This window comes from Eurosta solidaginis, chromosome 4, assembly GCF_040869045.1.
Source record: "Eurosta solidaginis isolate ZX-2024a chromosome 4, ASM4086904v1, whole genome shotgun sequence".
NCBI lineage: Eukaryota > Metazoa > Arthropoda > Insecta > Diptera > Tephritidae > Eurosta > Eurosta solidaginis.
In genome coordinates this window covers 148,233,466-148,255,407 of record NC_090322.1, presented here as the reverse complement: position 1 = coordinate 148,255,407, position 21,942 = coordinate 148,233,466, and the positions used below count along the sequence as shown (strand labels likewise).

General features: G+C 39.4%; 1 protein-coding gene across 11 annotated transcripts in view; it reads right to left on the bottom strand.

The window, feature by feature from the left end:
* Nucleotides 1–21,942, bottom strand: part of Nrg (Neuroglian) — a 347,573-nt gene that overhangs the window by 176,129 nt on the left and 149,502 nt on the right. The gene's annotated exons all lie outside the window — the stretch shown is intronic.

Below are 21,942 nucleotides of genomic sequence, written 5' to 3'. Positions count from 1 at the left end.
CTTTTCTGAAAAATCAGTTGTATGGGGGATATATGATGTAGTGGTCCGATCCGACAGGTTCCGACAAATGTCTAATCCGACTCCTAAATATACCCGATCACCAAATTTTATCAAGATATATTTCAAAAATAGAGAGACTAGTTTGCATACAGACAGACGGACATGGCTAAATCAACTCAGCTCTTCATCCTGATCATTACGGTGTACTTATTGGTGGGTCTATCTATTTGCCTTTAAGGATTTAAAATTTTGAGATCCGTGACAAAGTTAATATACCTTTTCATTTTCATGGAAGATATAAAAATTGTAATATTTTCTTGTTTCTGTTATCATCCACTTATAAACACGAAACGTTGAGCTCATTCGCTAAAACAACTGCCACTTAGCTCATTTTAACTAGATTGCTGATGGAAGGCAGTGCGTTTTTATTCATTCACTTAAAAACCTGCACTCGTAAAAAAAATTACGTAACTTTCTCATAGTGACTTTATTTTTACAGCTTAAGTGGTAATATGTAGCGGTTTGGCCGCTCGTTCTTGTTTCTATTACTTTTTTATTAATTCTATTTTCTCTCTCTACCACAAAAAGAAAACTTTTGTCGCTAATGAAATATTCAAAAATAGAAATGCCATTCTTGCCAAATCGTCTGACACTACTCACGTTTTGCCGACACGGCACTGTCAGTCAGTAGATATTTGGTATTTTGTTGTGGCGCTGTAAAAACGTAAACTTGAATTTTCTATGCAGCCATGTCTCTTTGAATGTAACATCATTAGTTCGATTGTTACCAGCGATATGCTATTTCTTGTGATCGGCTTGTTTTGCGTCGAATGCAATTTAACATAAACTAGCAAAACATAATTTTTTTATACTCGTTGAGCAGAGCTCACAGAGTATATTAACTTTGATTGGATAACGGTTGGTTGTACAGGTATAAAGGAATCGAGATAGATATAGACTTCCATATATCAAAATCATCAGTATCGAAAAAAATTTTATTGAGCCATGTCCGTCCGTCCGTCCATCCGTCAGTTAACATGATAACTTGAGTGAATTTTGAGTTATCTTGATGAAATTTGGTATGTAGGTTCCTCGGCACTCATCTCAGATCGCTATTTAAAATGAACGATATCGGACTATAACCACGCCCACTTTTTCGATATCGAAAATTTCGAAAAATCGAAAAAGTGCGATAATTCATTACCAAAGATGGATAAAACGATGAAACTTGGTAGTTGAGTTAAACTTATGACGCAGAATAGAAAATTAGTAAAATTTTGGACAATGCGCGTGGCACCGCCCACTGTTAAAAGAAGGTAATTTAGAAGTTTTGCAAGCTGTAATTTGGCAGTCGTTGAAGATATCATGATGAAATTTGGCAGGAACGTTACTCCTATTACTATATGTATGCTTAATAAAAATTAGCCAAATCGAAGAACAACCACGCCCACTTTTAAAAAAAAATTTTTTAAAGTCTAATTTAAAAAACAAAGATAATATCTTTACAGTATATAAGTAAATTATGTCAACATTCAACTCCAGTAATGATATGGTGCAACAAAATACAAAAATAAAAGAAAATTTCAAAATGGGCGTGGATCCGCCCTTTTTCATTTAATTTGTCTAGGATACTTTTAATGCCATAAGTCGAACAAAAATGTACCAATCCTTGTGAAATTTGGTAGGGCTTAGATTCTAGGACGATAACTGTTGTCTGTGAAAAAGGGCGAAATCGGTTGAAGCCACGCCCAGTTTTTATACACAGTCAACCGTCTGTCCTTCCGCTCGGCCGTTAACACGATAACTTGAGCAAAAATCGATATATCTTTACTAAACTCAGTTCACGTAATTATCTGAACTCATTTTGTATTGGTATAAAAAATGGCCGAAATCCGACTATGACCACGCGCAATTTTTCGATATCGAAAATTTCGAAAAATTAAAAAAATTCCATAATTCTATACCAAATACGAAAAAAGGGATGAAACATGGTAATTGGATTGGTTTATTGACGCAAAATATAACTTTAGAAAAAAACTTTGTAAAACGGGTGTGACACTTACCATATTTAGTAGAAGAAAATGAAAAAGTTTTGCAGGGCGTTTCGCCCTTGGAATCTTGGCAGGAATACTGTTCGTGGTATTACATATATAAATAAATTAGCGGTACCCGACAGATGATGGTCTGGGTCACCCTGGTCCACATTTTAGTCGATACCTCGATATACAACTGCCACCACTCCCTTTTAAAACCCTCATTAATACCTTTAATTTGATACCCATATCGTACAAACACATTATAGAGTCAACCCTGGTCCACCTTTATGGCGATATCTCGAAAAGGCGTGCACCTATAGAACTAAGGCCCACTCCCTTTTAAAATACTCATTAACACCTTTCATTTGATGCCCATATTGTACAAAAAAATTCTAGAGTCACCCTGGTCCACCTTTATGGCGATATCTCGAAAAGGCGTCCACCTATAGAACTAAGGCCCACTCACTTTTAAAATACTCATTAACACCTTTCATTTGATACCCATATCGTGCAAACAAATTCTAGAGTCACCCCTGGTCCACCTTTATAGCGATATCTCCACGCCCTTTTAAAAAACACATTAACACCTTTCCTTTGATACCCATATCGTACAAACAAATTCTAGCGTCACCTCTGGTCCACCTTTACGGCGCACAGTGTTTCGTGTAGAACAAGCTAGCTGGACAAAATTATTTTATGAGATTTTCCGTTTCATATGCAGTCATTTATTACAACTACGTAATTTTTTTCAGCCATATGTTCTTTTTTTTTATTTTTTTCCAAAATTTTACTTCATATGCATACATTTGCTTATTTCATATACAGTAACTCATGTGAATAAGTGACATAGATCCAAAAAAATTTAAAGGACTTAAAAATATTACTTTATTGTACTTAAATTGAATGGAATACAAATCTCAATACTCTAAAAAATTCTAAAAATTCGGAAAAAAAAATTAAAATTTTTTATGAAAATTCGTCGAATTTTTTAAATATAATTTAGTTTTTGTTATAGATCTTGACAAATTTTCTTATGGGAAATTAGTTAAAATAAATTTGCGAAAGCAAAAATTGTAAGAATTATCCAAAAAGGGGTGTCTACTTATTTATGTGAGTGACTGTACATATGTACATACATATTTTTATAGTACCAGTCAGGAATGTAAAAGTGAATTTACAATAATAATAATAACAATGTAAATAATTAAATTAATTATGTTAAAATTACTTATTACAAAAACTTAAAAGTAAAGTATCATACAAAGTAGAAAAGACAATAGATTTAAATTGAATAAAACCTGATCCAACAAAAAGTTATAGGGTAGGTTATCTTTTATAATTATGTTATTATTCGCTATCATCACTTTCATTGGATGAGTCACTTGTGGAATAGTCATGAACATCAACAACACTACTGTGAAAGCTTGAAACAACTGGGGTATTTATTGACTCCTCAACATTATCGGGGGACAGTAAATTTAAGACTTCTGAAGTCAGACTTTTAAATTTTTTCTTAGGTATCTCCCTAAAACTGTTAACTAAAGGATCCGATGTTATAAGCAACATATTCATAAGATCTCTATTCGTGGCTTCACGCGTCTGCTTTTGTATGTTATAATCCCTGAATCGTCTCAAATCTTTGTTACGGGCTTCCTGTGCTTCCTCGGAAAGTTGACCAATAGGTAAAATTGCTGATTTTATAATTTCAGTACTATGCACTAAGAATTTATGAACTTTAACAGGCATATTACACCATGGATAGAGATCTATGTATAGTTTTTTAGTCTCGACCGCAAATTTTTGAAATCTTTGGATATTTATATTGTACCCAGATGCTAATGCGCGAAGGAGAGTGTCGAATCTTTTGATGAGCGTTATATTCAATCCCGTAATCTCAGCACTAGCCTTAGAATTTTCGAAAAACCTACGAGCAGTGTTGCCGTCATTGGTATTGCCGAAACCTGGTTTTGGTTTATCTTCATCAATCCATTGTATGTACCTGTTTTTATGCCTTGGTGACTGGTGCGGTAGGTTGTGGCAGGTTGAAGTCAGTGATCTTCGCCTTTTTGCTTTTGGTGTGCTCTTGTGGACCTTGCGCGTTTATTTTTGTGTGTTTTATGGCTACGTGTTTATTCCCTGTACCTGGGGATTGGTTTTGCCGTTTGTAGATCAGCTTTAAAGGTTCAAATATCTCGTCGGAGCTGGTACGTACATACATCCTATTTTATATGTAGAGATAACTAAATCTACAAAAAAAAATTTAAAATAGATGTGCAAAGAATTCGCAATGGTTTTTTCTTCGGACTATTAGAGAATACTTGCGACTATAACATATGTAAAATTTAGCCCGGATGTCGGCGGATGTATGTAACTTGTTTGTCCCTAAAGTTAAAAATATAGAGAAAAAATACCTTATCTTCTCCGAATGTTAAATATATTGAAAATACTCTAATTGCGAAAGAATTACTATTAAAAAATTTTACTTACCTTCGAGCTTAGAATCCATCAAAAAAATTATATAAAAGTGTTCACTTAAAAGAAATATGAAGCTTAATATTCAACAAGAATTTTGCAAATTAATCAATGCATTTTACGGCCACTCCTGCCTTCTTACTTCAATTAAAACAAATTCTAGAGTCACCCCTGGTCCACCTTTATAATGATATCTCGAAAAGGCGTCCACCTATAGAACTAAGGCCCACGCCCTTTTAAAAAACTCATTAACACCTTTCATTGGATACCCATATCGTACAAACAAATTCTAGCGTCACCTCTGGTCCACCTTTACGGCGATATCTCGAAAAGGCGTCCACCTATAGAACTAGGGCCCACGCCCTTTTAAAATACTCATTAACACCTTTCATTTGATACCCATATCGTACAAACAAATTCTAGAGTCACCCCTGGTCCACCTTTATGGCGATATCTCGAAAAGGCTTCCACCTATAGAACTAAGGCCCACGCCCTTTTAAAAAACTCATTAACACCTTTCACTTGATACCCATATCGTACAAACAAATTCTAGAGTCACCCCCGGTCCACCTTATGGCGATATCTCGAACCAAGGCCCACGCCCTTTTAAAATACTCATTAACACCTTTCATTTGATACCCATATCGTACAAACAAATTCTAGAGTCACCCCTGGTCCACCTTTATAACGATATCTCGAAAAGGCGTCCACCTATAGAACTAAGGCCCACGCCCTTTTAAAAAACTCATTAACACCTTTCATTGGATACCCATATCGTACAAACAAATTCTAGCGTCACCTCTGGTCCACCTTTACGGCGATATCTCGAAAAGGCGTCCACCTATAGAACTAGGGCCCACACCCTTTTAAAATACTCATTAACACCTTTCATTTGATACCCATATCGTACAAACAAATTCTAGAGTCACCCCTGGTCCACCTTTATGGCGATATCTCGAAAAGGCTTCCACCTATAGAACTAAGGCCCACGCCCTTTTAAAAAACTCATTAAAACCTTTCACTTGATACCCATATCGTACAAACAAATTCTAGAGTCACCCCCGGTCCACCTTATGGCGATATCTCGAACTAAGGCCCACGCCCTTTTAAAATACTCATTAACACCTTTCATTTGATACCCATATCGTACAAACAAATTCTAGAGTCACCCCTGGTCCACCTTTATGGCGATATCCTTAAATGGCGTCCACCTATAGAACTATGCCCCACTCCCTCTTAAAATACTCTTTAATAACTTCCGTTTGATACACATGTCATACAAACACATTCCAGGGTTACCCTAGGTTCATTTTCCTACATAGTGATTTTCCCTTATTTTGTCTCCATAGCTCTCAACTGAGTATGTAATGTCCGGTTACACCCGAACTTAGCCTTCCTTACTTGTTTTTAATTTAATTTAACTTTTTTCAATTTCATTTATTTATTTATTTATTTTTTTAATTTTTTATTAATTTTTGTTATTGATATTAGAGAAAAATTGCAAAGTTTATAAAAGGCGATGGTTACTAGGACATGTTTCTGAATTTCACTTCTTCATCAGCTAGCTTCTCGGGAGCTGAGTATTGAACTCGAAATCTCCAACATTCATACTTTATACTAGTGTAAGTGTAGATGCCTCTATCCACTCAGCCATATGAATTTCCCGCTGCTCGCTTTGCAATTGGTCTCTAAGTGTTGCCTTTTTGTTGCTACTCCTCTTTTCACCATTTAGGTACATACTAATTCTATATGCTTTTTAATACTAATTGTGTGGAATTAATAGTTATAGGCGCGCTGCAAGAGTACTGCTTATAAATGCACTGCTATAAGCCCAATGTTACTAAGCTCTTGTTTGGCGACCCCACCAAAGTACCTGTCAGGAATCTATTTCTTAAAAACATGTTTTTCATTTCTTTACAGGACTCACACAGAAAGCACCGAGCAAGCAAGCACAGTTTGACAATATCTTTCGGGTTATTATTCCGTTTTGGGTGTTGATTTCAACAACTCGAAATTTTTTCCGGTCCCAGTTGTAAAGTGGTTACGCGCCCCAAACGCCATTCGTTGGGAGGTAGTAAATCATCCTTTACCACGATTCAAATTCCAACTTGAGTACTGCGTTCACGGCATTTCCGTTTGTATCGCTTGTGCACTTTGTGTTTTTGCCATTTATTGACCAAATATGGTCCGCGGTTAAGATAAATGTGATGCGCCCCGAAAGAAATGCCTTGATGTTAAAACTAGGGCATCCATTAGATCTAAAGGCATAGAGGAGAGCGACCAGACGTTGAGGACCGCCTCTATGCGCACTAAAAGGCTAGTGATCTCTTCAAGCGAGAATTTCCGGTTCCGTGCCACACTGGTAAAATGTTTTTTAATGTGTTGAGCGTATGGCGGGATGAATTTCCACGAGAATCCGTTAATTGTATATATCTCTGGGATATCTGTAGCGACTTCTTTGAGGAATGTGGCGACTTGCAGTTGAAATGCGCGTTTTGCACTAAAGAACGACATCCGTTGTCAGAAAATATCTGTGGGGTAGGCAACGGGGGCCAGTAAATCGGAAAAAGGCTGCGTTGAAGGCATTTGTAGTAAGATCCAAGCACACTTCTTTGTAGAACCAACAAACATAAGCCTTTGCATACAGGGCTCGACGAAGTGTGGAACTGTTTACCAAAATTGGCCCCACGAAGTCGACTCTTGTTGTGTGGAAAGGAAATGAATAGGTTAATCTCACGGCGGCAAGGCTTCCATTATTTACGTTCTCATCTGCTGTTTATAGATGGTGCATGTTTTGACCTTTTCCCCTTCTGCTTCAAACTCGGAAAGTATTACTCTTGTTGTACCATATCGACCATAAGCTGTTTTCCGGCATATATCAGATTCTAATGGAGGAAGTCCAACAGGAGAGCGAAAATGAGATTTTTCGGGAGTAATAATTGGGTACCGCTCACTGTAACGATAGGTGGCATAAGCTAGTCAACCATTAACTTGCATTTTCCCTGAATTATTCAGCATGAGATGTAATTTCAAATTGGTGCGCTTTTTGTTTAGGGGCTTCGACGCTTGAAGAAGCGCTATCGTATCTCCATAATAAATTCGGTGGGTTTGGATGATGATTTTCACCTTCGTATCATTCACTTCGTTTTGGATGAGATTGACAGTGGCTGGAACATTTCATTTTCGTGCTTTTCAAGAACAAGATGAAAAACGGTCGAGTATAACTCTTTTCCTCCTCCAGGGTGTGGAAAGCCCCCGGCGTGACGTTTTTCCAGGGGACCTGAGTGATGAGAATTATCTTTTGGTCTCGACATTCAAATAATACTCAGAAAAACTTATTGTTTAGGCCCTTAGACATTATTCTGTATTGCGAACGACAGCTCAGATGAACGAATCGTACGTTAGCGATTTCGTGCAGCAATGGTATTCTTAGAGAGGAAGGGGAAATCAATTGTTGCTATCGTTAACGTAATATTCGCCACTGAAGCGAAACGAACGTTCGTTTCGTAATACCAAATGAGGCCCCCTCATATTATAACGAATAATCCTGAATCATCACAATCATGAATCGTTGTACTGTTATTATCGTTTTGGGTAGCGTTAAGAATCTAAAGCTTAAGAAATTTCCAAAAATCGGTGTATAACTAACTCATCACGATTGTTAATATAGTAGTTTGAAAGTTTCGACGAATTCTTAACAGCACAATTTTTATTCGATCACGACACTAAGTTTGAGCCAGTGAATGTTGTTAAATTGTTTGGTATTTGAATAAATGAAGATTCGATGACCACGACCACGACAACAACGACAACGATGATGACTTTGTTCACATCTCGCCTGTAAAAATGAGTTGGCTTACATAGGCCGGGGAACAGTTGTGACTTTGAAAATTGCTACATTACTTTAATCTTGTATAACTAAAACTACAGTAGATTTACAAAAAGTAGGAAATGTGATCTCTATTTATTTTCATTCAAGTGTACGCGTTATCTAAATGAATTCAAATGACTAATTGCAATCCAATAATTCAAATTATTTAGTTGCACAGTTAATTTTATTTATTTGATTATTTTTAGTTTAGATTACTTTAAATTATTTTTCAAAATAATGAAGATCGCCATTTTTCGGATTACTAAATTTATTAGTTTTGGTCTTGAATTTATTCATATGCAATCTTTTGTCCGCGACTCCAGCCGTAAAATGAAAATAAAGCATAAGATGGTTGCAATATAGTCCCGATATGATCCCGTAAACAGTCCAGAAATAATCTTGAAACAGTCCCGGAAAGATCCAGAAATATATCGCAAGCAATCGTGAAATAATCTGGAGATAAGCTCTGAATTTTTCATAGATGTTTGTGAAAGGATCTCAAAATTATACAAAAAACAAGATTATACAAAATGACCTGGTGATAATAGATAGACTTGAAATCATCTTAAAATGCTAATCACAAAAAAAAATTGTGAAAATATTTCGAAATAGTCAAAAAATCGTCCAGTATAATCTAAAAAAGTTCTGAAATAATCCGAAGATAGTCCCGAAACTATCCCGAAATAATTCCAAGATTTAAGTTATTCCAAAAACTTCCACTTTTCCACGATTGTTCAGACAAAAGTCGATATGAAACAAATCACTCTTAAACTGTCCCGAAATAATATTGAAATAGTGCCGAAGAAACCCCAAAAAGAATTTCGAAATGGTCCAGACATAATAAAGAAATAGTGCCGAAACGATTCACAGCAGAATTCCGAAAAGGCTCTAAATATTCCTGAAAATCATGGCGATATGACTCCGAAAGCAACTTGAAAATTACACCCAAACAATCTGGAGAAAGACGTGAAATGATCCCGAAAATACTCCCGACAGGATCTTGTAACTGTCCCGAAAAAGTCATTTTTTCAAAATTGTTTAAACGAAGGTCTACATATATAAAGCATGAACTGTATATTATAATTGGTAAAACACACATAATCCCCAAACAGATCCAAAATAGTCTTAAAAGAATCTTGAAATAGCCAGGAAGAGGTCCCTAAAACAATGCCGAAAAATCTTAAAATTATTCCTAGCACAATACCGAAACGCCCCAAATAGTCCAAAAGCTATCCCGAGAATCATACTGATACGGTCCATATTTTAGCCGCAAAATGGTACCCAAGCAACCCGGAGAAAGTCGTGAAATGATCCGCAGATAGCATCGAACTGATCCCGGAATGTTCATGAAACTATCCTATAACTATGCCGAAAAGTGCCTATTTTTCCAAAAGTTGTTAAGAACAAAATCCATACGAACCATGAACCACACATACACATATTATGGATGTGAAAGGCGGGATGTTGGAAAACATAATGAGTGGATCCTTCCAGACTGTTTTCTATCTGTGTACAAACCTCGTCCAGCTATTCGAGCATGATTCAGTCACATACCTGATTAAAATGTAAGTGTTCATAGGCGCCTTTTTCAGTCAATCAATGACACCTGCGAAGCCTCAACATCGACGCATCCATAAAAGTGAATCTAGTTTCTCGGCCGCATACTGTATCACAAACACTAAATAAGGTTATGTACGCACGTTTATTTTTCAAAAGACTGGTAGCGTTTTGAATGTGGTTTATAAGTGGAAAAAAAATTATAAAACTAGTTGTATGAAAATTAATAGTTAGTTTGCTGTAAATATTACTCGAGCGCTACAGCAGTAAAAATTAATGTCATTGCCGCAACGATGCCACATACATATGTATATATGTACATAGATACGTTTAACCCAACTCGCATGAAGTGGAATGCTGAAGCATTACTGTAATTAGTTTTTGCCCAAGTATTGAACTGCACGGGAATGTAGGGAACACTTGTCGGTGAGAATCTGCGGATGGGTTCTTTAGTGCCGTCTCTCAGCTGATCTTCGAAAGTAATCTCTACATGTCTCTTTGTTTTATCGATTTTTTGAAAGAGTAGATAATATATGTACACCTTGGTTTCGGCGTGCCATCTTCAGTGCTATTATTCGTTCCGAGTGAGGATAGTCGAGTTGCCTCGGGGCGGAATGACGCTTAATACAGCCTTCTATTGCGCATCGTCGTAACTAGCCGTCATTGAGAAGCCCAGGCATAAGAGAAACACATTCTAAGAAAAAAGAAGTAAAACGGGGCTGTCTGTGGCTTACTTTTATGAACTGAGCTGAACAATAAACGGATGAAATTTGAAAAAAAAAAAATTTATCTAAACAATCAGTTGTATGGGATACATATTATATATACTACCGATCTTGACGTTTTTTTCCACACAATAATGTATTTGGTGATATTTAAGCTTCTAGCTGTTAACATGAGGAACAAATAACGAAAACCCTCTTAACTGAGAAATCGGCTGTATGGGAGATATATGCTATAGTGGTCCGATTCGGCCGGATTCGACAAATAATTAATCGGACACCCAAATATACCCGCTCACAAAACATGACTAAATCAACTCAGCCTGTCATCTGGATCATCTCAGTATACTTATTGTTAAGTCCATCTCTTCTCCTTAAACGACTTAAAATTTTCTAGAATCGCACAAAACTTAATATAACATTTGATTTTCATGAAAGGTATAATTAGATGGAGCAGAAAGGCGTGACAGCGAGGAGCCTAAGATGTTGACAGATTCAGAATAACCCTGACTATTTTCCAGATTTTTATTCTAAGCCGAGGCCTAAAACGTTGGATGTGGTCATACCAAATCGTTCCCGGGATGGTCGGGCTAGTACCTTTATGGTGATTGTTACCGGAACGTACCGGATCTGCATCCGGCAAAGGACCATCAGCACCGATAACACTCCCCAAAGCCTTCGGAGAGTGTCCTTAATAACAACAACAACAACTTGACTTCCCTTGTTTTTTTTAGTTGACGTCAGTCATCGCAAATAAGAAATTATTATTGGCTATTAAATTCACAAATGCCTCCACATCATTATAACGGTATGTAATAGTGTTTGCGGTGTCAATTTATAAGCATCTCTCTCATTAGTGCCAAGTATGTTATAGCACAGATGCCCATGCAAATGCCAGAGTTTTCACGCCTCTGTATGGCACATAAAAGTCTCAACTGCCACTTGCTGCATATATGACAGCAATACTACAACAACAACATGGTTGTAGATACCCTGCCGTCGAATCAACTAGTTGTATACTATCTTAAGACTAGTATGATAGCAAGTCCAACTAGCGTAGCTGGAATGCATTAGAAGAAGAAGCGAACTAGTCTTTGGTAACGGAAAAGGGAAGTGATGTGAAGCGCAATAATGTCCCCCTCTTACTATCAAGCTCGTTTTTCTTTCACGTTAGATGGAACTTTTAGAAAACAGATAGGTGAAGTAAGATGGCCTATAAGTAATAACATGATTAAATCAAATCGGTCTAACTACAGTCGGTTTAGCACCTATAGGTACGAAGTTTCGGAGATTACAGACTTAGGAACTAGGAGGGCATTCCCAATACTATAACAACGATAGGTCTCTCATTGAAAGTACTTTGGGTATAACAGACAGTTTCATTGCGGAGTTCATACTGGCAATATATTTCAATAGACAAAGGCAGCACTCGAATCAAACTAGAAAAAATATAATAGGAACCACCCAATATAGCAAGCGATGCCCTACATATGCAACAGATGAAACCGGTAGAACTCTACAGCGACACTAACACTCTAAAAAAATTTCTCAGGGTTTTAGTGTATGTTTAGAAATTTCCTGCCGCTGGCTGACCACCATTTACACTAATTGCCTTCAGCTAAGGATCCTTCGCAAATTATTAAAATTATGTTCATCCCAAAGGCCGCAAAGACCTTCGACATAACTCCTAAGAACTTCAGACCAAAAAGTATATCGTCATTTGATTGTTCCATACATATGTGAGCGGATTTCTCGGGGTTTACTATCAATACCGCGCATTTCTTTTGAGAGGACAGATCAGCGGAAACGGCTCTCTGTCCGATTGTTAAGCAACTTAAGGCGTCCATAAAACCCAAATAATTTGCTCTGGACGTCTTTCAGAACATCTAAGGAGCATTTAACAATCGTGGTGGTCTTAGGAGTCGCAGGAACTATGGTTGAATTCATTAACATACTCTTGAACGACTGTCGCAGCGGAGTGGATGGGACAACAATAGAAAGAAGAATATGCAGAGGTGAAAACTAGGAGATGATCCATCATACTTCTCTGGGTTGATGTAGTAAACGAGATTTTGCAGTTATGCAGCCTAGCCTGACTGTCACTTATGATTCTGGCAAAACCGAACAGCCGTGCCCCGGTTTTGTCATATAGGCTATGGACTTTAAGAGCCTCTATCTTTGAAAGAATGGTCTGTTGTGCTGGCTCACGGATGTAAGAAAGCTGTAAATAATGGTTGGTGGGAGGATTTTCTGTAAGGCGCTCGAGGTTCATGTTGCCCGAGTGCTGTGATGGCTTCCGCGCCAATAGTGATGTCCACGAGATTGGACTACATCGAATCAATTAAAAATTACCATTCTTGTGTCCGTGGACACAGCGAAACCCGGACAACGGCCCCCAGAAACCCGGATGTGGCAAGCTACAGGAAATTCGGGATTCTGTTATCCGCCTGTAGTTTGCTCTTCTTCGGATGAGTTGGCCTGCCAGGTATAGCAACCACTAAAATTAGCCAAACTTAACTTAGACCTCCGCCACTCACAAAACTCTTGGATTTGTTAATGGTATATACAAGCGGGCTAAGGGGCTTAGAATATTTCATCGATTGGCACGCCTGTCGTAAAAGGTGACTTGCAGACCTAGAAGTTTTGACATGGTCATATCAAATCACGCCCGATGTGGTCGGTGACGATGGTTCTAATTCTGGAAAACCTTACGGGAGTATGTTTATCACTGCAAGAAGAAGAAGAATACAAGTCTAGTCGTTTTAAGCGTAGTTCGATTTCACTCCAAAAATTCTAATTTACAATTTCACTAATGGGTACATACATAACACACCCCTACGGTCATTACAGCTTCAGCATCAACATCGCTAAGGCTTCGAATGCATATTTAAAGTTTGTCAGCTATTGTTGTTGTAGTTGTCTGATGATGTTGCTGATGTTTTTGCTGCCACTTGACTTAATCACAAGTGCAATAAAATAATAATCATCAGCAACAGTAGGCAACAACAACAACGAGCGTAGTGCTTGAAAAATCAGAATTCTCATGCTGCACCACCAGCATAAGGATAGGTTGTGGGTGTATGTTGTTGTTGTTGCTGGCATTGCACTTTCAAGTATCCATCTATGACGATGCTGCTACTGCCAACAACTTGTTGGCGCACATCATCAGCAACCAACACACTGCCAACAGCAACATGTCGACAACGGTGACGATTAATCGAAATTTTTGCGCCTCGAATCCATAAATTGTGCAGTGGTGCGGGGAGCAGCAACTTGCAACTTGAGGTAACTCAGCCTATGGTACATGATCTCGTTCTATGTGCCAAATAAAATGTAGTGAATGGATGCTTCACACGATATTGGCTTGATGATTTAAATTTTTATTTTATAAATTTTTTTTTCCAAGTATTAACAACAACAAATTATACCAAACACTATGCAAAACAAGTAAGGAAGGTTAAGTTCGGGTGTAACCGAACATTACATACTCAGTTGAGAGCCATGGTGACAACATAAGGGAAAATAACCATGTAGGAAAATGAACCGAGGGAAACCGTGGAATGTGTTTGTATGACATGTGTATCAAATGAAAGACATTAAAGAGTATTTTATGAGGGAGTGGGCCATAGCTCTATAGGTGGTCGCCATTTAGGGATATCGCCATAAAGGTGGATCAGGGTTGACTCTAGAATTTGTTTGTACAATATGGGTATCAAAAAAAAAGGTGCTAATGAGTATTTTAAAAGTGAGTGGTGGTAGTTGTATAGGTGGTCGCCTTTTCGAGATATCGCCATAAAGGTGGACCAGGGGTGACCCTAGAATTTGTTTGTACAACATGGGTATCAACAAAAACGGTGCTAACAAGTATTTTAAAAGGGAGTGATTCTTAGTTCCATAGGTGGATGCCGCTTCGAGATAACGCCATAAAGATGGACCAGGGATGACCCTAGAATTTGTTTGTACAATATGGGTATCAAAAAAAAAGGTGCTAATGAGTATTTTAAAAGGGAGTGATCCTTAGTTCCATAGGTGGACGCCGTTTCGAGATATCGCCATAAAGGTGGACCAGGTGACCCTAGAATTTGTTTGTACGATATGGGTATCAAATTAAAGGTATTAATGAGGGTTTTAAAAGGGAGTGGTGGTAGTTGTAGGAGGGTGGGGCCGTGTGTAGAAGTCCACGAAAGTGGGGAAAGCTTCTGACCGCCATTCACCTGGGAATGGCCAGAGCGATTCTTTTGCATGCGGTTCAAGCAGCTCACTACTGCCGGTCGCTTGCGGCCAAGTATCCTCTGGGTAGCCGCTAAACACCCGTTTAGCGGTGAGCTAATGTGAGAAGGCGACAACCTGGCTAGGCCACTCTGACATAATCGGTTTAAGGGCTAGCCGGGGGAGATCTCATCGGCAGCGTCTGTACACCTCTAGGTGCGGCTGCAAGCGGGCGTCTGTCTTGGAGCAAGCGGCTCGCTATATAAACGTGCCAAGTAACATTTTCACCCCGCTGAGCGGGTTGTGCGCTGGGCTTGGGACCCGCCACGTAAAACCGTACTCCAATGAAATATAACAACAAGCCTCGGATAAATACACTCTCTATTGATGACGACCATGGCAAACGTTTGAAGGACAATGAATTGAGGACATGCACCTGGAACGTCCGCTCCCTGAATGGGATTGGTGCAGATGCCCGGCTGGTTGATGTCCTCGTCAAAGCAAAATCTGACATCACCGCCATCCAAGAAATGCGTTGGACGAAGCAAGGAAGAAAGAAGATAAAAAATTGTGACATATATTGGAGTGGCCATGCGAATAAGCGCAGTTTCGGCGTCGGATTCGTGGTGGGAGAGAGACTTTGTCGCCAAGTGCTGGCGTTCACGCCTGTGGACGAGCGTCTCGCCGCTATTCGAATAAAAGCAAAATTTTTTAATATATCATTCATCTGCGCCCATGCGCCGACAGAGGAGAAAGACGATGAGGTGAAAGACACTTTTTATGAACAATTAGAACGCACATACGGGCGCTGCCCCCGTCATGATATAAAAGTCGTGCTTGGTGACTTTAACGCCAGGGTGGGCAAAGAAGGTGTTTTTGGCCCTACAGTCGGAAAGTTCAGCCTACACAATGAAACTTCTCCTAACGGACTGAGGCTGATTGACTTTGCCGGTGCTCGAAACATGGTCATATCAAGCACGAGGTTCATGCATAAAAAGATACATCAAGCTACATGGCTGTCTCCTGATCGAAATACTCGCAATCAGATCGATCACGTTGTGATAGACGGACGGCATGCCTCCAGTGTTTTAGATGTGCGAACGATCCGAGGACCTAACATCGATTCGGACCATTATCTCGTTGCAGCCAAAATACGCACCCGCCTCAACGCGGCTAAAAACAAGAAACAAAAAACACAAGGAAAGCTAGACGTCGAAAAGCTTCAATCACAACAGACTGCCAATGATTTCGCAACTCGACTCTCACACCTGCTCTCTGAGGGCACAACTCATCCTGAAGGAATACAGGAGCAGTGGGAGCATATCTCCAAAGCACTTCATACTGCCGCCGAGGAAAAAATTGGTTACCGGCGGCCACGAAAAAACAACTGGTATGATGAAGAATGCCGCGTTGCAACCGAAAGAAAAGACGCTGCCTACAGGGCTACGTTAAAAGCGAGCGCGACAAGAGGAGTGTGTGAACGCTATCGTGAGTTGAAAAGGGAAGCGAGACGCCTTTTCAGGAAGAAAAAAGCAGAAGCAGAAAGGCGTGAGTGCGAGGAGCTTGAGCTGCTAGCCACCAGGAATAACGCCCGAAAATTCTACCAAAAAATACGGCGACAGACGGAAGGTTTCAAGACCGGGGCAAACTCCTGTAGGAATGAAAACGCCGACCTTGTAACTGATGTCCAGAGAGTGCTTAGATTATGGAGGGAACACTTCTCTGCTCTCCTAAATGGAGGCAGCAATTCACCGCGCAGAGATGAAGAACCCGATCCCGCAATCGATGATGATGGAATATATGTCCCCCCGCCCGATTATGACGAAGTTAGAATAGCAATAACCAGATTGAAAAACAACAAGGCCGTGGGCGCTGATGGATTGCCTGCGGAGCTATTCAAGTTCGGCGGCGAGGAGTTGGTAAGGCGCATGCAGCAGCTTCTTAGCAAAATATGGGCGGACGAAAGCATGCCCGACGGTTGGAATCGAAGTGTTCTTTGCCCAGTCCACAAGAAGGGGGATACTGCAAAATGCACCAACTATCGTGGAATCAGCCTTCTTAATATCGCATATAGGGTCCTTTCAAGTGTATTGTGCGAAAGATTGAAGCCCACCGTGAACCGGCTGATTGGACCTTATCAGTGCGGCTTCAGACCTGGTAAATCTACCATCGACCAGATTTTCACAATGCGCCAAATCTTGGAAAAAACCCGTGAAAAGAGAATCGACACACATCACCTCTTCGTCGACTTTAAAGCCGCCTTCGACAGCACGAAAAGGAGCTGCCTATATGCCGCTATGTCTGAATTTGGTTTCCCCGCAAAACTTATACGGCTGTGCAAAATGACGTTGAGCAACACCATCAGCTCAGTCAGAATTGGGAAGGACCTCTCCGAGCCGTTCGAAACTAAACGAGGTTTCAGACAGGGTGACCCCCTATCGTGCGATTTCTTTAATTTGATGCTGGAGAAAATTATACTAGCTGCAGAACTTAACCGCACTGGAACAATATACTATAAAAGCGTGCAATTACTGGCATATGCTGATGACATTGATATCATCGGTCTAAACACCCGCGCTGTTAGTTCTGCTTACTCCAAGCTGGAAAAAGAAGCGGTAAAGATGGGTTTGATGGTGAATGAGGACAAAACGAAGTACCTGCTGTCATCGAGCAAAGAGTCAGCGCATATGCGCCTTGACAACCACGCTACTGTTGGCAGCCATAATTTCGAAATAGTAAAAGACTTCGTTTATTTGGGAACCAGCATCAACACTAGCAACAACATCAGCACTGAAATCCAGCGAAGAATCAATCTTGCCAATAAATGCTACTTTGGACTAGGTAGGCAATTGAAAAGTAAAGTCCTCTCTCGGCGAACGAAAATCATACTCTACAAGTCACTTATCGTACCCGTCCTGCTATATGGGGCAGAAGCATGGACCATGACAACAGCAGATGAAGCGGCTTTGGGAGTGTTCGAGAGAAAAGTTCTTCGAAAGATTTATGGACCTCTACGCGTTGGCGATGGCGAGTACCGAAGAAGATTTAATGATGAGCTGTACGAGCTATACGCAGACATCAACATAGTCCAGCGAATTAAAACGCAGGGGCTGCGCTGGCTAGGCCATGTTATGCGAATGAAAGATGATGCTCTGGCCAAGAAAGTGTTTCTATCGGAACCCGAGTATGGAAGCAGAGGTAGAGGGCGGCCCCCACTCCGTTGGAAGGACCAGGTGGAAAACGATTTAAACTCCCTTGGTGTGACCAATTGGCGCCGGTTGGCGGAGCGAAGGAGCGACTGGCGCGCCTTGTTGGACGGCCATAACCGTTTAGACGGTTAAGCGCCAATTAAGTAAGTAAGTAAGGTGGTAGTTGTATAGGTGGTCGCTTTTTCGAGATATCGCCATAAAGGTGGACCAGGGGTGACTCTAGAATGCGTTTGTACAATATGGGTATCAAACGAAAGGTGTTAATGAGTATTTTAAAAGGGAGTGGGCCTTAGTTCTATAGGTGGACGCCTTTTCGAGATATCGCCATAAAGGTGGACCAGGGGTGACTCTAGGATGTGTTTGTACGATATGGGTATCAAATTAAAGGTATTAATGAGGGTTTTAAAAGGGAGTGGTGGTAGTTGTATAGGTGGTCGCTTTTTCGAGATATCGCCATAGAGGTGGGCCAGGGGTGACTCTAGAATGTGTTTGTACGATATTGGTATCAAATTAAAGGTATTAATGAGAGTTTTAAAAGGGAGTGGTGGTAGTTGTATATGTGAAGGCGTTTGCCAGATATCGACCAAAATGTGGACCAGGGTGACCCAGAACATCATCTGTTGGATACCGCTAATTTATTTATATATGTAATACCTGCAAAGATTTCAAGGGTTTTTTATTTCGCCCTGCAGAACATTTTCATTTTCTTCTACTTAATATGGTAGGTGTCACAACCATTTTACAAAGTTTTTTCCAAAGTTATATTTCGCGTCAATAAACCAATCCAATTACCATGTTTCATCCCTTTTTTCGTATTTGGTATAGAATTATGGCATTTTTTTCATTTTTCGGAATTTTCGATATCGAAAAAGTGGGCGTAGTCATAGTCGGATCTCGTTCATTTTTTACACCAAGATAAAGTGCGTTCAGATAATTACGCGAACTAAGTTCAGTAAAGATATGTCGATGTTTGCTGTAGTTATCGTGTTAACGGCCATGCGGAAGGACAGACGGTCGACCGTGTATAAAAACTGGGCGTGGCTTCAACCGATTTCGCCCATTTTCACAGAAAGCAGTTAACGTCATAAAATCTATGCCCCTACCAAATTTCAAAAGGATGGGTAAATTTTTGTTCAACTTATGGCATTAAAAGTATCCTAGACAAATTAAATGAAAAAGGGCGGAGCCAAGCACATTTTGAAATTTTCTTTTATTTCTGTATTTTGTTGCACCATATCATTACTGGAGTTGAATGTTGACATAATTTACTTATATACTGTAAAGATATTAAATTTTTTGTTAAAATTTTACTTTAAAAAAATTTCTTTTTAAAAGTGGGCGTGGCCCTTCTCCGATTTTGCTAATTTTTATTAAGCGTACATATAGTAATAGGAGTAACGTTCCTGCCAAATTTCATCATGATATCTTCAACGGCTGCCAAATTACAGCTTGCAAAAGTTTTAAATTACCTTCTTTTAAAAGTGGGCGGTGCCACGCCCATTGTCCAAAATTTTACTAATTTTCAATTTTGCGTCATAAGTTCAACTCACCTACCAAATTTCATCGCTTTATCTGTCTTTGGTAATGAATTATTGCACTTTTTCGGCTTTTCGAAATTTTCGATATCGAAAAAGTGGGCGTGGTTATAGTCCGATATCGTTCATTTTAAATAGCGATCTGAGATGAGTGCTCAGGAACCTACATACCAAATTTCATCAAGATACCTCAAAATTTACTCAAGTTATCGTGTTAACGGACGGACATGGCTAAATCAAATTTTTTTTCGATCCTGATGATTTTGATATATGGAAGTCTATATCTATCTCGATTCCTTTATACCTGTACAACCAACCGTTATGCAATCAAACTTAATATACTCTGTGAGCTCTGCTCAACTGAGTATAAAAAAAAGTTTTGATGCGATGCAATTTTTATGACCGTGAATTTCAAATTGAAAAATTATCTTCTTTTTTTTGGCCACTTGCACTTGAAGTGGATAATGTAAATGTGACAGGAGGAATGGATAATGTCTATTTATAAATTGACGATGTGACACAGATAATAATTTCGAAATGTGCGTAAATGAGGCTGAATTGCTTATCCGATAGGGAATGTAGCAATGCATGGGATTTGAATGGGAATTGAGAGTGTATGGGTAAGGGTAAAATTTTGAGTGTTTTTTCCCTCTAAGTCATAAGTTTAAGGAACCACTGTTGAAAAAAAAAACTTTCCTTTGAGTATTTAGGCACTTCTTGGCAGATAATATCACTTGGGACTTCACAGCTCTGACCTGCAACTAGGTCATATGAGTAAATATCATTTATCTGCGAATGATTAGAATGACATATTTAGTGTTCTGACTCAATCACGCCTCAACGGCTGAACGAATTTAGGACCAATAATATTTGATATCTGGGCCATAAGAAAATCTCTAAGCAACAGTTAGCGTTTCAAAATTGTTTAAGAATCTTTTCGGAACTTCTTCTTGTATCTAATTTTGGAATAATTTTGCGATTGTTTTCGTCATAATTTAAATTTTTTTTCCTGAATCGATTCAGGGCTACTTCAAGATAATTTTGATCATTTCGGAACCATCTACGGATCATAAACAGATTGTTTGCGGGATAATTCCAGGATACTCCAGCATTTTAAAAACTTTGACCTGTATATTTTTGTTAGGTATTAGCAGTCTGTGAGCTAAGTTTCATCAAAATTAGTCCAGCCGTTCTGATGTGATTGGTTCTCAAAGGTTCTGTCGACATCTGAACGCCCCAACTTTCATAAAGGGAAAAGCGGCGTGGCACCATCGACACAAATTAGATCTATCATTCTGCAAATCGCAGAGAGTGTTCGCAATAGAAATGTGAAAACTGCACGTGAAATTTGTTATTACTTGAAAGACAAATTCGGGCAACACAAAATCTAACGAGTCCGCTAACACAAATAATTTTAATTTGCTTTTATTTATTTTGCATATTATTATAAAAACCTCGAGGTAGATATCCAATATTTTGCAAAAACGTGCTTCATGTAAATGTAAAGTAGCATGAAGACGAATTTGAAGTGGGAGTTGGATTGGAGTGGGAGCGGGAACGAGAGGGTAGTTAAGAGTGGGAATGAGAGAAGAAGAATGAGAGCAAGCGGCAGAAAGAGGAAGGTCGAAATCTATGATCCTGTCCGTGATGGCGACAGCAGGTATCGAAGGAGGTATAATGATGAGATCTATGAGCTTTACGCAGATATGGCGATAGTGCAGCGAATGTCTATGTCATTTTATGCGAATGAACGAAGACGCTCCGGCCAAGAAACTATTTCACGCGACACTACAGATTGAAAGCAGATAAAGGCACTGAGTTGGGAGAGGCAGGTGGCGGAGGACTCGACCTTCCTTGGTGGTGCTCAGTTTACGTCAGTTATCGCGAAACAGGGCTAGCTAGAGTGACTTGTTACGAAACGGCCAAAGTCGGTTAAGCGACAACTAATGATGGTGATGATGGTGGGTCAGCAAGTGCTTAATAAAGAATACCGCTTAGAAGCTAAACGCGAGTACTAACAAGATAAAAATTCACACTGTGGCAAGGTTTCGGAAATATTGACCATTGGGCTGTTACCTTCGTATACTAGTATCTAAGCGAACGGCATTCTTTATAATTATTTTTAATATTATAAGGTCTCGATGCACTGCGACCTCTATTTAAGATCTATTTTGTTTCACCTATTACTGTGTATGGAGCTTTTAATGTATTTTAGTAACTCTTCAGGGTCTTTACTCCATATCACGAAGGCATTAAGTATCACGCCACCTAGATGAGATAGTCCCTACCTTGCCAGTGGGACGCAGTCGCAGAGAATATGCACCGACTTTT